Below are 15445 nucleotides of genomic sequence, written 5' to 3' on the forward strand. Positions count from 1 at the left end.
TTGAATGTTTTGAATAAAATGTTTTGAATGAAATGTTTTGAATTGAATGTTTTGAATAAAATGTTTTGAATGAAATGTTTTGAATGAAATGTTTTGAATGAAATGTTTTGAATGAAATTTGAATTGAATTGAAAAGTCAAACTATTGGCGGCGTATGTCATTCCCGCTCGCGATTTTTTGTCAACCTCTTAATAGGCCTAAGCATGGGTACCCTCATCTCCTTTCAACGCTGTCATCAATATGAATCCTTTACAGAGAGACTCCCTAACAGACCTGAAACATTGGAATACATATTTCCGAACCCAGGTATGTTAGGATTCTCTGTAAAGGCAGCGTGGAAGAAAGGAGATGAGGGTACCCAGGCTTAGGCCTAAGAGGTTGAGAAAATAATCGCGAGCGAGAATGACATACGCCACCAATAGTTTGACTTTTCAATTCAATTCAAACATTTCATTCAAAACATTTCATTCAAAACATTTCATTCAAAACATTTCATTCAAAACATTTCATTCAAACATTTCATTCAAAACATTTCATTCAAAACATTTCATTCAAAACATTTCATTCAAAATATTCAATTCAAAGCATTCAATTCAAAACATTTCATTCATATATCGCACCATTTAATTCATATCGATGCATTTCATTCACATATCGCGTCATAAAATTCATATCATCGAAATGTTGCGTAAACGGCGTTCCATATGAAAATGTTCCAGTTAAGAATCCAAACAGCTTTATCTCCTACATAATGTAGGGATGTGAAAGTAATAAAGATTTAAACAAATTAAAAATACCAGTATTTTGCATTATACGCGCTTTTCGTTCAATATACTGTTAATTGAAGTGTTACAAATTGTCCATTTGACTAAAAGCACAAGATAGTTGCCATAGCATAGCACATTTTAAACAATATTTTATATTAAATCCATGTTTTGTTATCCATACTAATGTATTATTACCAAATTTTTACACAATTAAAAAAATAATTGTTTTAATTATATTACTACAGTATGCCTAAATTAAATTAAAACATTAAATCATAAATATGCATATTAAATAAATTTGCCATTTATTGTTACATTATCTTGCCAGACTCTTGGGTTATCTTTAAAAATGTTTCCCTGAACATTTGTTAGACTTTCCAAGTAAAAGGGCCGAACAAAAAGAGCCACAGAAGGCAGTAGCGGCGTTCCATACTCCTGAACAGGGCGGAAAAAAAAGGGGAAATTCCGCATACACCATCAAGGCTGGGCTGGGTGGGGCCGGCCGGGGAGGGAGAGAGAGTGTGAGTGTTGTCAAAGTATAAAACGTACGTTAGAAGAACATCTTGGTAAGTAAAATGAGGAAGATTTCGAGTTAGATAGCATTTGAATGTTGCCAGGCCGAGTTGACTTGCTTGAGGCCGACTTGACGTGGGGCCGACTTGACTTTGGCCGAGACGGTTTGGGGCCGACTTGACCTGCACCCCCATTAACTTCATAAATACTAGGCTATAATAAGTAAAGTAATGTTTTTTGTAGGCGGCCTCCGCTTCCTACTTATAATAGCTAGGCCTAGGCGCGGCTAGGGCCTACTCCTAGCTAGCTAGGCTAGGCCTAGGCCTATATAGCTAGGCCTAGGCCTATATAGCTAGGCCTAGGTCCCATAGCTAGTAGTAGTACTACTACTATCCTATTAGAGAGAGCCTGACCTAGCTAGTATAGCTAGGCTACTACTACTAGTAGTAGTAGTAGGCCTAGTAGTATCTAGAGGCTTACTGTAGGCTATACTAGCATAGTAGTCGTTCTCGGATTTATCTCCTTGAAAATGCTAGCGCAGGGATAGTTTCGCACTTGTTCTTGTATTTTACTGTATTTTCGCACCTAACTTGAAACTCCAATTTAAAAACATTTAAAAACAAGATCCAAGGCAAGTGATATATTGACCAATCACAAGAGATGGATTATTCAAACTATTGCTTGTCATTGTATTGGTGAATTTTTGCCTCATTGCGTTGCATTCTTCCCACTAGGATACAATTTTTTGAACGTCTTAGTGGTAATTAAGCTCTACAGTGTGCCCAGAGATCTTGATTGAGTGGTTTGATGCGAAATTAGGAGTCAAAATACAGATACAGGTGCGAAAGACTAGCGCTAAAAAGTGTATTGTTGGTTCATTCAATAGGGCCTAGTAATACCTAAGAACACATGTAGGACTTTATAAACTTCAACTTCAATGTGCAACTTCAATTATGAGCACATACAGTGTCCAACCAAACTCGCTTTTGGCGTACCACAAGGTTTGGTAATTGTCAGACGACAGATATGGTCCGGGGCCAAAATCGATCTTCCTTTAATTTTAATTAAATTACTAGGCCTACGATATGTTTTAAGTTGTTTATGGCTATAAAAATATCCCTGATATTTATAAGTTATCTTATGAATATATCTATATAAATACTAGAAATAAATAAATGTATTTTAACTATAAAAACATGACTGTTCAGTCAGATTCAGCCTGTCGCACACCCACATGAACGGCTATGGAATGCTGATATTGCCAGGCGGATTTTATTTTATGATTGAGGCTTTTTCATTCCTCGGCCTAATCAATATTGGTATAATTGTTTTATAATAATTGCATTGAATTTATTTATTGTTTGATTAACCCTAAATAAATGAACTATATTTTTAACATCATGGGGAAACGAAAAAAAAAGAACAGTATTGATTAAAAATAGACAAATATTGTACACAAAAAGCCTAACAATTGGTACTAATTATTGATGAGTTGCTACTAATTAATAATGATAATTTAAAACCAGGCTTAATTAATAATAAAATAACAAATAAAACCCAGTAGTTTTCAATATAATTTTTTTGAATGATAATAGATTATGACTAATTTTGCACACCATATATTTGTAAGACTGGACCATATTTGGCAGCCAAAAACAGTCCTACTGTAGCTTCCCAGACCAATTTTATCCACGCAGTTTTGGCAGCCAAAATTGGTCCGCTGCAACGGTTTTGGCCCGGACCAATTTTGGTATGTACAGCACCACTACAGGATATTATTGCACCTCATGACATCCAATTCATGGTCCATGCTGATGTTGTATTTACCTTTCCATCCTGAAAACTGCTGTACTGTATGTAAATCCAATCTGCACTGACCCTCCCACACGTGAAGAAACAGCAGAAGCTATCACAGCTATGAAAACAAACAAAGCAGCTGGCCTCGATTGTGCTATTACGGCAGGAGCCCTCCAAGGAGGTGGTGACCAGATGATTAATACCATCCATGCCTTTAGCTCGGAGGTGTACTCAAATATGTCGCCTCCTAAACAGTGGCTGACAAATGTCATCATCCCACTGCCAAAGAAAGGTGATCTGTCAATTATGACAAACTACAGGGGCATCTCTCTCATGTCGATAGCTGCGAAGGTTTACAACAGAATCCTTCTAAACCGCATTTGGCCTACATTGATCCGCTGCTCCGGAAGAATCAGGCAGGCTTTCGCCCAGGCCGCAGCTGTGCTCAGCAAATACACATCTTGAGAAGAATTATGGAAGGCTTCAGAGACTACCAACTTCCGTTAATAGTCACCTTTTTGATTTCAAGAAAGCCTTCGACTCGATCAATAGGTCAGTGATGTTTACAGTCCTACGTCACTATGGCATTCCAGAACCCTTGGTAAATGCTATCCAGGTACTGTATACCAATTCTAGCAGTAGAGTCATGGTTGATGGCAGCATCTCAAACTCCTTTAGTGTAACAACTGGAGTACTTCAAGGTGATATTATCTTGGTGGATTATCTGCTGCTCCGGTCATCAGAATGCGACTCAGGAGTTGTGACTTGCCCACGAAAATCAAGAAGGTATCCAGCGAAAGTCTTAAATGATTTAGACTTTGCAGATGACATCGCCCTGCTTGAGTCTTCAATACCTCGTGCCCAATCACAGCTAACCAGAACTGCCAATGCTGCCGCTGACCTAGGGCTTATCATTAGTGCCCCTAAAACGGAGTATATGGTATTCAACTGCTGTTCACAGCCCCCACTTGAAGTTTATGGAAATGCAATCAATCATGCAACCAACTTCAAATACCTCGGCTCCATGATGGCATCTAGCAGTGGGGATTTTAAAAGAAGAAAGGGTCTTGCCTGAACAGCATTTTGGAAGCTAGAACGTTTGTGGAGATGTTTTAACATCCCAATCTCCACCAAAGTAAAGCTGTACAATACAACCTGTGTTACTGTCCTTGTGTATGGCTGCGAGTCTTGGGTCCTCTCTAAGGCGATGGAAAGTGAAATCAACGTGTTTGGCACTTCATGCTATAGAATCATGCTAAATATCAAGAGAACAGATAGGGTGCCAAATGCTTCTATCTATGACCTAACCAAGACCAGACCGCTAGTGGAAAATATTAGATCCCGTCAATTAAAGTTCCTGGGTCACACGCTTCGAATGCCTGATGACGAACCATGCAAAGAGTACGCTCTGTATGTTCCTCAACATGGGAAAAGAAAACGAGGAAGGCAGAAAACCAACTTTCTGAGATACATCCAACAGCTTTTAGGGGATGAAGGAGGCATGATTACAACTGATAAGCTGTCAGAGTTAGCCAAGGACCGTTGTGGCTGGAGAAAGCTTGTAGTCGCCTGCTCCGCAGCCGACTGATGATGATGATGATGTAAATTGGAAGCCTGTATTGCTGACATCAGATTATGGTGCAAGATTAACATGATTGTACTAAATGATGCTAAGACCGAGCTTGTTTATTTTTCATCTCGTTTCCATCATGTCAACTGGGTACCTTCCTGTGAAGATTGGAATGCATCAATACAACCATCACATGTCACTCTACACTTAGTACTGTATTTCACATAAAGTAGACAACATATGCAAACACAGGAGCCTAAGCTTAAGGGATGAGCAGTGATGAAACGACCTGTCATACTGTACTAAAAAAATGGCAGTACAGGTATCTATGCTTACATAGTGTACAGTACAAACAATTCAAGATAATAGTTTTAACAGTCCAAGATTCTGCAGATTTCCAAAGTCAGTATAATGTCCACTGCACTGTTCAGTGTAATCCGTATATTAAGTTTTTCCTTTCCACAATGCAAAACGCTCAGTTCCTTGTCTCTTGGCACCCTGATCATCCCTATGGTTGTGACTGTACTTCAGACTTGTGTCATAATCTGATCCGTTGAAGTTTGTTTTATCCTCTCTTCACAGTACCTATCCTTCCTGTTTTCCTACAATATTTTAATAATACTTTTCAACAATTTGCATTACAAATAGCTCGACAATTTGCATACAAATACAGCTTGACACTTGTACATCAGCAATATACAATATGTATGGCAATGGTATATGGCATAAAATACAGGCATTATTATTTATTTATTTATTTCATTTCCCAACCAACAGTGAACTCATGGTTCACCACTTACAGGAGGGAACACAGACAAACACGTACACATACAATAAAAAATATTAAACTAAACTACTAACAATGTTATGAAAATCACAGATATTATTACTAAAAATATTTAACTCAGGGTTTCTTAAAGTAAAAGAATTAGAAGTTTGACTTAATCTACTAATAAAACCATTTTTTAAAACATTTACTCTACTAAAAGGAATATGAAAAGTAGGATTTCTTCTAAGACGACGAAAAGGGACTCTAAGATAAAAATTACTAACTAAGTTACAGTCAAATAAAGAATTAACACATTTATACAAAAAAACAAGATCAAAAAAGAAATTGGATGGATAATTGAATAATAAAGGTGGATTTTTGTTTGCCTGTCAAAATGTTTACAATTACGCCACATCAGCCCAAGCAGTCTATTGCACCAAGATAATCAATATGAAAAGAAAAACAAAGGGAACTATCAATAAAAACACCAAGATCTTTTTGCGATTGCACCCTGTTAATGGGATTGTCATGAATTAAATAATAATGAAATAAAATTTTCTTTTTCAAAGTAAGGGTATGTCCCTCAATCCGGTAACTTAACTATTACTAATAGTTAAGTTACCGGATTGAGGGACATACCCCATAAAGCTGCCAAAGAACATAATTTGTCCAAGTCCACCTGAAGCTTGTCGGCATCCTCAACACTACCAATAATTTTGTATAACTTAACATCATCAGCAAACATAAGACATCTGGAGTGGGTAAAGAGTTTTGTATTATGTAGTTAATATACAGTATCACATTCATTTCAAATCATTATTACAGATGAGCTTTTAAAATATAAAATAACCTGTCCAGTAATTTGCTTTTAAAATGAGATTAATTTTATAATAAAGTTTATTTCTTCCAATTTGTTTGAAAAATGTTGTTTAAATGTTATAGTGCAATAAATGCCAGGCCCATCCCTAGGCTGCTAGGCAATTGTTTCCTAATGATCTGGTATATATATTTTTTATTTTCAGAAATGAAATATTGATAGAAACTAAGTACTGGTTGACAACATGGCAGAATCAGGTACATGTGGACCTTAATATTTTTAATGTCTTATATTTTGAAAATCAAAAGATTTTTAGTTTTCAAATTTCAATACTCATAAGACAAACTACCCAAAATGGAAAACGAATAGGTTAAGAAACTATAGTATTCTTGTTAATGAATAAACATAAAAATGTGCTTGCTTTGACTACTTTTTCTGTGTTTTAACTGAAACATTTCCACAAACAAACCTACTTAGTACAGGCAATCTATGAAAAAAAAGGGGATAACCCAAAACAAATTGCAATAGTTTTTAAACCTTTTTTATCTGATTCAGTACCTAATAGGACACTTTCTTTTCAAAATCTACCATATAATATATAATTTAGGGGTCATTTGAGGTCAAATAGGTCAAATTTGGTATTAATCAGTTTTTTTCGATATAACTTATGACTGGTATAACATATTTTATCAATTGAAGTATCATATAATAGCTATTTTAATAATCTATCTAATGATAGCAAACTTGATATGTTTACATGCAAACATGGTATAGTTTTTGGGTGAAAATTGTATTTTTTAACAATTTTTATCAAAAATTAAATTTTTTCAATAATTGTTTTTTTAGTAAAAATGTAACTTAATGACATATTTTTTAATCAACGTTTTACAAATATTTTGCCTATAATATAGTTATGTAAAATTTACAATATTAAAACTGAAACGTAATTTGGTACGGAATTACAGGCATTTAAATAGAAACACTCAAAATTTGAGGTCAAATAGGTCAAATTTGCTATTAATCACTTTTTTAGATATAAATATGACTGATGTAACATATTTTATCAAATAAAGTATCACATAATAGCTATTCTAATTATTTATCTAATGATACCAAACATTCACATGCAAAAATTGTAAGTTTTTGGGTGAAAATTGTAATTTTTTACTTTTTTATCCAAAATGACAATTTTTCAAGAACTATATTTTTAGTAAAATGGAACTTAATGACATTTTTTAATACACATTTTTACCAATATTTTGCCTATAATATAGTCATGTTAAAGGGGGGTTCCGGGTTTAAAATGAATAGTAAACAATGTAAAATATATTTGTTTGTCTCTTGAACGGTAAAAGTTTCAATTTATATAAGCGCCCAGTGAAGCAGAACGAAGGCTGTGAAATGAGGCCAGATCACAAGTGCAGCTACGGCAAAATCACACTGTGGTTACAGAATAGGAAATTCGTGAAATGATCAATCTTCCGACGACTCGTTATCATTAACCATATCAATTACTTTTGTAAAATTATACTTATCTGATGTAATTTTAGTCGGTCTTCCCATTTATAAAGTCAATTTTCTATGAAAATCCATCAAAACAGTGAAAATTTAGATAAGTTTGCACTTTACGTTTGCCGATTTTTGCACTGACTTAGGGAAAGCCTTCAAAATCAATGAAGCGTAACGTATACATTCCTGCTGAGCGAGGAGAGCGAGACGACGATACACGTGCTCTCTCTGCCCATGCCTGGCATCGTCACGTGATAAGCAGATACAGTATACAATACCAAACTGGTCGGGTCGAGTATACCCCGTCTATAATCACAACATGAACGATGTACAGTATTTGATTGAAGGTCGACTCAACCTACCGGAATGGTATAGATAATATAGCTCGAATGAGAGAGTTGGAATATTTGTAAACATAAGTACAGTATTGCTAATTTTAACAAGTGTAGCCTAAGTAAAAGGCCTGGTAGTATCAATTCGCATAGGGTCTACTACACTAGCTAGCTCAATTTTTAACTGGGCCGGATCGGCTAGGCTAGGCTAGGTCTCGGGCCTTCCTACTACCGGTCTACTTGCTTGATGCAGTATCCGCTTTTTTGGAGAGTAAACTAGGCCTACTTATTAGACGATCGGGACACCTTACGTGCGGACGGCGATCGGACCTTGTTTTGCCTCAATATTTACAGCCGATTTTTGTAGAACGTTTTAGGTTTAGATTGTTTAGGAGTTTGGTTGATAATGATAGGATGGGTTTGGAATCCACTGAGTTTTGTTATTTATGGGCCAATCGTTTAGTAATACTAATAGGCTAGCTAGGCACATGAATGATGGCCCCAATGTTTTAACGTAGCCATCGTGGCATGGAATCCCTAGTCAGAAATGGCTCTCACCCCGGCATGAATAAAATGATTTAGGCTAGGCCTAGCCTAGTACGTGAAGCCGATATACGATCTGTACTATTAATTCGAGGTATAAAAATAGTATAATTTATGACTTCGTAAATATATGCTACTACTGTTATTATTACACTTTAGGCCTAGCTCAGCAAATCTACAAAAAATGTATTTCACAATGATCGGGTGGTCGTCGTTTGACAGAGGAGGGAGAACACAACGTATAAGCTTGACGTCGCGAGTTTGGAATCCACTGATGACGTGATTTTGTGAATATCTCATGAATATTAATGAGCTTCCCTAAGCTGCTGAAAAACAGATTTTCCATGAATTTACCCTAAAATGTATATGAAATTTAATTTTTTTAATTTCTCGTTATTACTTCTTCATTCTGACATGTCTATATTGTTATAATATTTTTTATTTAATAAATAAACGACATTTAAAAGCAATTTTGAACCCAGAATCCCCCTTTAAATTTACAATATCCAAACTGAAACGCAATTTGGTACGGAATTACAGGAATTTAAATAGAAACACTAACAAAATTTGAAGTCAAATGTTACAATGGTCCAAACCAGGACAAAACTGCGATTTTTTCTGTCTAAGTTTTCTCAATGGATTTTCCACTCGGAATTTTCCACTCGGAATTTTCATCCAAATACTATACATAATCTTTGGAGCCACGCTTACTTTTCCCCCAAGTCTAAGATGGCGTCCAAAATTCAAAATGGCTGCACAAATTGTATAAACTGAATTCATAATGGCTATAAAATGTTCTTTCCCCACTTTTTAAAGTGGATACGCCATCCTCAGCATGTATCTTTTAATTTAAAATGTCCTCCAACATTCAAGATGGCCACCAACATTTTAAATGGCTGCTAAATTGACTTTTAATTGACATTTAATTTTGCCTATTAAATTGGCTTTCTAAACTTTTTAGATGGTTATGTCATCCTCAGGCATGTCATATTAAAATTAGCATGAGATTCAAAATCTAAAATGGCTGCCAAATTCCAAAATAATTCCACCATATTCATGAATTGTGTTGGGTAATGAAGAAAAAAAAAAAAATCTCAAAAACACAAGGTTCCACCTACAGTACCTAGTTAACACAATGTTGAGAATTGTTAGTTGGAGGTCTCCATTTCCATTCAAGATTTATAAAAAAAAAACAGAGACCGCCATCTAGAACACAATATTGTGTAGGGCTTTTACAATTCATCGCAGGCAGAGACGAGACCTCTCCCTCTAGAACACACTAGAAAAATGTTAATGGCGTCTTTGCCCTGAAGAAATCTTGAGAGAGAGACTACAGTATCCTACTGTAGGTTCTATGCTGGTTTCCCCTGAACATTTGAAGAAAAACCAGTAGTAGATGTCCAGGTGAACAATTTACTTGTGAAAAATGTCCATGGGAAAATGTGCAAGGAAAAATGTCCCTGTTCCCAGCCTGTTTCCCTTACTGTACTAAATAAATGACATAATATTGACAGTTTAGTTTAGTTTTATGTTTTTAAGTAATATTGAAAACAAAAGGCTCCATCTAAAACACAAAATTGAGAATGTTTAGTAGGAGTCTCTGTTTTCATAATTTCACAGTAACACCACCCTCTTGAACATAATATTGTGAACTTTTTTTAGGGAGAGGTCTCTATTTTCAAAAACCCGAAAACAGAGACCCGATATAGAATACAATATTAAGAAAAATTTTTATTAGAAATATCTGTTTTGGAGATTTCTTGAAAAGAGAGACCACAGTGAAACTTTTCAATATTGTGTTAGGTTGTTCCCTGTTTTTAAGGTATCTCAAAACCCCTACTGTGTTTTACTGACAAAAACAAAAAACACCATAAAATATAACATTGAAAACTTTTAGTGGCAGTCTCTGTTTTTGAAAACCGGAAAACAGAGACCCAGTATGAATACAATTTTTAGTGGGGATCTACGTTTTCAGGAAGTCCTGACAATAGCGACCGCCCTATTAAGCTCTGTCAACACTATCAAACTTTATGTGACAAATAAATGTGATGTGCCCAAATATTGACATGATGATGTCATATCACTACCATATTTGGGCACATCAAATTTTTTGTCACATAAAGTTTGATAGTGTAGACAGTGCTTAAAGGGGGGTTCCGGGTTTAAAATGAATAGTAAAAAATGTAAAATATATTTGTTTTTCTCTTGAACGGTGAAAGTTTCAATTTATATAAGCGCCCAGTGAAGCAGAACGAAGGCTGTGAAATCAGGCCAGATTACAAGTGCAGCTACGGCAAAATCACACTGTGGTTACAAAATAGGAAATTCGTGAAATGGTCCATCTTCCGACGACTCGTTATCATAAACCATATCAATTACTTTTGTAAAATTATACTTATCTGATGTAATTTTAGTCGGTCTTCCCATTTATAAAGTCAATTTTTTTATGAAAATTCATCAAAACAGTGAAAAATTAGATATGTTTGCACTTTACGTTTGCCGATTTTCGCACCGACTTAGGGAAAAATCAAAATCAATGAAGCGTAACGTATACTGTACATTCCTGCTGAGGATCGAGCGAGACGAAAATACACGTGCTCTCTCTGCTGCCCATGCCTGGCATCGTCACGTGATAAGCAGATACAACAATACCAAACTGGTCGGGTCGAGTATACCCCGTCTATAATCACAACATGAACGATGTACAGTATTTGATTGAAGGTCGACTTGACCTACCGGAATGGTATAGATAATATAGCTCGAATGAGAGAGTTGGAATATTTGTGTAGTGCAGCCTATATAGTTAAAAGGCCTGGTAGTATCAATTCGCATAGGGTCTACTACACTAGCTAGCTCAATTTTTAACTGGGCCGGATCGGCTAGGTCTCCTTCCTACCTACTACCTGGTCTACTTGCTTGATGCATGAGTATCCGCTTTTTTGGAGAGTAAACTAAGCCTATTTTATTTTAGGCCTACTTAGACGATCGGGACACCATACGTGTGGACGGCGATCGGACCTTGTTTTGCTTCAATATTTACAGCCGATTTTGTAGAACGTTTTAGGTTTAGATTGTTTAGGAGTTTGGTTGATAGGATGGGTTTTGTTATTTATGGGCCAATCGTCTAGTAGTAGGCTAGCTAGGCCCATGGGCCCCATTGTTTTAACGTAGCCATCGTGGCATGAAATCCCTAGTCAGAATGGCTCTCGCCCATATTATTATTAGGCTAGGCCTAGAGTAGTATTGTACGTGAAGCCGATAATACGATCTGTACTATAGAGGTATAAAAATAGTATAATTTATGACTCCGTATCTGTACTAAATTTTGTATTTCATTAAATGTCAAATAAATATATGCTACTACTGTTATTATTACACTTTAGGCCTAGCTTAGAAAATCTACAAAAAATGTATTTCACAATGATCGGGTAGTCGTCGTTTGACAGGGGAGAGAGATGTAAATTAGTTGACAAACACAACGTACATGACGTCGCGAGTTTGGAATCCACTGGTGACGTGATTTTGTGAATATCTCATGAATATTAATGAGCTTCCCTAAGCTGCTGAAAAACAGACTTTCCATGAATTTACCCTAAATGTATATGAAATTTAATTTTTTTAATTTCTCGTTATTACTTCTTCATTCTGACATGTCTATATTGTTATAATATTTTTTATTTAATAAATAAACGATATTTAAAACCAATTTTAAACCCAGAATCCCCCTTTAACACAATATTGAGAGTTTCTAGTCGTGCCTCTGTATTTGTAAAGATTTCTTGAAAATAGAGACCACAATATTGAGAAGCCCAATGGCCCAATATGTGTTTTTGAGATTTCTTAAAAACAGAGACCACGTTACTATATATACCCATATTAAATATTTCAATGTTTTATTTTAAAAGGTGGTCTTGTTTATCAAGATTTCTTAAAATCAGAAACATTTGCTAAAGAACACAATATCGAAATGTTTATTGATGTTCTCTTATTTTACAAAAATTTCTCGGACGGACCCAAGAACATAAGATTGAGAAGTCTTAGTGAGATCTCTGTTTTTATGGGGAGTCTGTGTTTCGAGATATCTTATGGTCTCTGTTTTTTAAATTTATATATAAAACAAGCACGAATGTGCGATACTCGGTACAGCAAAAGAACCTGTATAATGACGTCATAAGACAGGATGTAACGTCACATACACATCAATAACCTAGCTACCAAATACGGCTATATTCCGAAAAGTTACGTCACATAACCGGAAATGGCATAATTACGGTAAATTATGAAATCTCGAACTGATTTTTTGCTATTTCCAGGAGCAGAAGTGACGTCACAATATCATAAATAGGTTTTACTGTATATATTCTTATTCTCCAAGTCAAGCAAGAATTTATTTTCGATGAAATAAGAGTACGTTTCAGGCAATTTTAAGCGTTTACAAAATTGCCATGAGTGCGCATATTTTTGCGCGCGCACTACGCGTTAAATGTTATTGCGCACTCTTTTTGCCCGATTTCTGTTTTCTTTACTTACTTTTCAACTCGAAATTACGTTATACGAGCACGTCAAAAGTGACAGGCTACGCACGTGTAAATTAAAAAAATATAAATGTTTTTAACCATTTCAATATGTTCAGTAATTTCGGTCAGTTTAGTTCACTATGTCGGTCGGTCTGTCTGTCGGCCTGTCTGTCGGTCTGTCTGTCGGTCTGTCTGTCGGTCCGGTATCACTATGCATTGTAGCACGCGACTTAATGGCTGTTGGCCTTGTTCTAACTAATTCTACAATTCAAATCATGGTTTTATGTAAAATCATCTAAATTAAAACAAAAATTGACATCATAGATTTTGCTTAAATTTGGTACAAAAAGAGCCCCTAAGCTAAGACTTCAGAATTCCGACGTTTTGAACTTGAATTTTTAACCACAGCCTCCATTTTTTTTGGGCATTTCACGGAAATTTATTACTGTAAATGATTCAAGAAATGGTATTGGTCTAGTGGCTTTAATCGTTAGTACCTTATGTTTTTACTGGAGTGAAGTCTATTATCATCTCTTTGGTTTTAGTAATATTAACCCTTTGAAGACGCGAGGTTTCTACCCCAAATAAGGTATTAATAGGTTTAGGAAAAATTGAAAAAACATTTTATGACTGTAACTTTCTGCAATTGTTATGTGAGATGTTTTGGCCTTCAGAAAAAATGCATTTTTTTTTGCCCTTAGGTCAAATGCTCAAAAAGCTTGCTTTCTGTCGCAAAGAAAGCCACTAATTACAGTATTATCAGTTTAACAATATTGCAATTTTTACTTAACATTTTAAATCCTTTATTCTGCCCTGTTCGGTACCATTTGGTATCTATATATAAATTTACGTAAGGGCAAAAATCGGTAAATCGTGCGTTATTTCTAGAATGTTTACTCGATGGTATATAAAGTTGGTTCGTACTTTCGGTACTGATTTTAACCACCTGATGTAACCCTGTTTACTAATTAAATTGAGTTCGATAATTAGTTATTGACGATTAAAACGAATTTAGGTTCAACGATTTGCCCCAAATAGGGGTGTTTTCTGATCGTGGTATACACTGTCTAATGGATGTCAATTTGAAAAATACACGCACACAATAATACGAGGACACTTCGCATTTTCCTATCTCCTCCTACGATAATTGTTTTTAATAGCTGAAAACCAGTTGAACAGTTCGAGTACAGCATCATAATGTTGAAGACAGGCCGACTTTCTTTTAAAAATGCTATTTTGATACATGTAATATACGTTTTTACAAATGTATTGATTTGTGATGAATGGAACATTCCAAATTATTTGGTTTAACCATAGAGGTATAGATTTAGATTTATGGGCCCCCTTGGAGAATAAACATAAATAGTATTGCAATGCTGTACAATACTATTAAGGTATTAACCACTTTTGATCGCAATTTGAATCGCAAATTTCTTACTGTGAGTGTTGGTACTGTTAGATATAATATAAACAAATATACAAATAAACTTTATTACTGTGAATGTGGGTAGGCCCTACTGTTAGATTATAAACATATAATATACAAATAAATAAACGTTATTACTGACAGTTGCTTCTCAACGTTTGTATTAATTAATAATTTAAAAATATATAAACGTACGTAGTGGTGTATCGTTACATGTACTTTACTATTTCAATCGACTATGACAGTGAGAGTTTTAACAAAGTATTAAATCGTAAATGTTTTATTGTATTTAGTGGTATATTATTTATAGGCCTATAAAACATTAAAAACAATATTTCGTTACTGAGTGGATAAGAATATATTTTAAAATGTTTCCTCTTTGTACCTATCTTCTTCCCCCATCCCTCAACCCTTAATGTTACATACAAAACACAAATTGGGTTTGTTTAAATGAGTCCAAATAAAAAAATTTGACTCATTTTGTTTCTCTCTCGGAAGTAATTCCCAGGGTGCTAATTTTAGCTGACTACATAAATCATCGTGTATATTTATTCGTTTCTGTAAACGACAATGTATTATAGTCCTGCAGTACGTACATTTGAAATCTCCATTTTTTTTCTCGCTGGAAAATACTGTGTATTCGAGAACCATCTGTGGACACGACCTAGATGGTACGCGAGCGAAGCGAGCGTGCCATCTAGTGTAAATAATTATTTTAATTTTTTGAAAGAATCAACTGGGTTTCTAATATGCATTTTTGTTTTTTCCTTTTTGCTAGGAGAATCTGACAAGTCTTTCAACAAAATGTTAGTATGTTTTTCAACTTGGTATGATAAACACAACCTTGTTAGGAAACTAAAGGTTTTGTATCATGACTATATTGCA

The 15445-nt window shown here is 35.1% G+C and overlaps 1 long non-coding RNA gene across 1 annotated transcript; it reads left to right on the top strand.

Moving 5' to 3' along the window:
• Nucleotides 1-1322: 1322 nt before the first annotated feature.
• LOC140046585 (uncharacterized) lies at nucleotides 1323-15440 on the top strand. Its single transcript, XR_011844815.1, has 3 exons — nucleotides 1323-1333; nucleotides 6439-6490; nucleotides 15339-15440. It is a non-coding gene; the product is annotated as an uncharacterized lncRNA (long non-coding RNA).
• Nucleotides 15441-15445: the final 5 nt, after the last annotated feature.

Source organism: Antedon mediterranea, chromosome 4 (assembly GCF_964355755.1).
Source record: "Antedon mediterranea chromosome 4, ecAntMedi1.1, whole genome shotgun sequence".
Lineage (NCBI taxonomy): Eukaryota > Metazoa > Echinodermata > Crinoidea > Comatulida > Antedonidae > Antedon > Antedon mediterranea.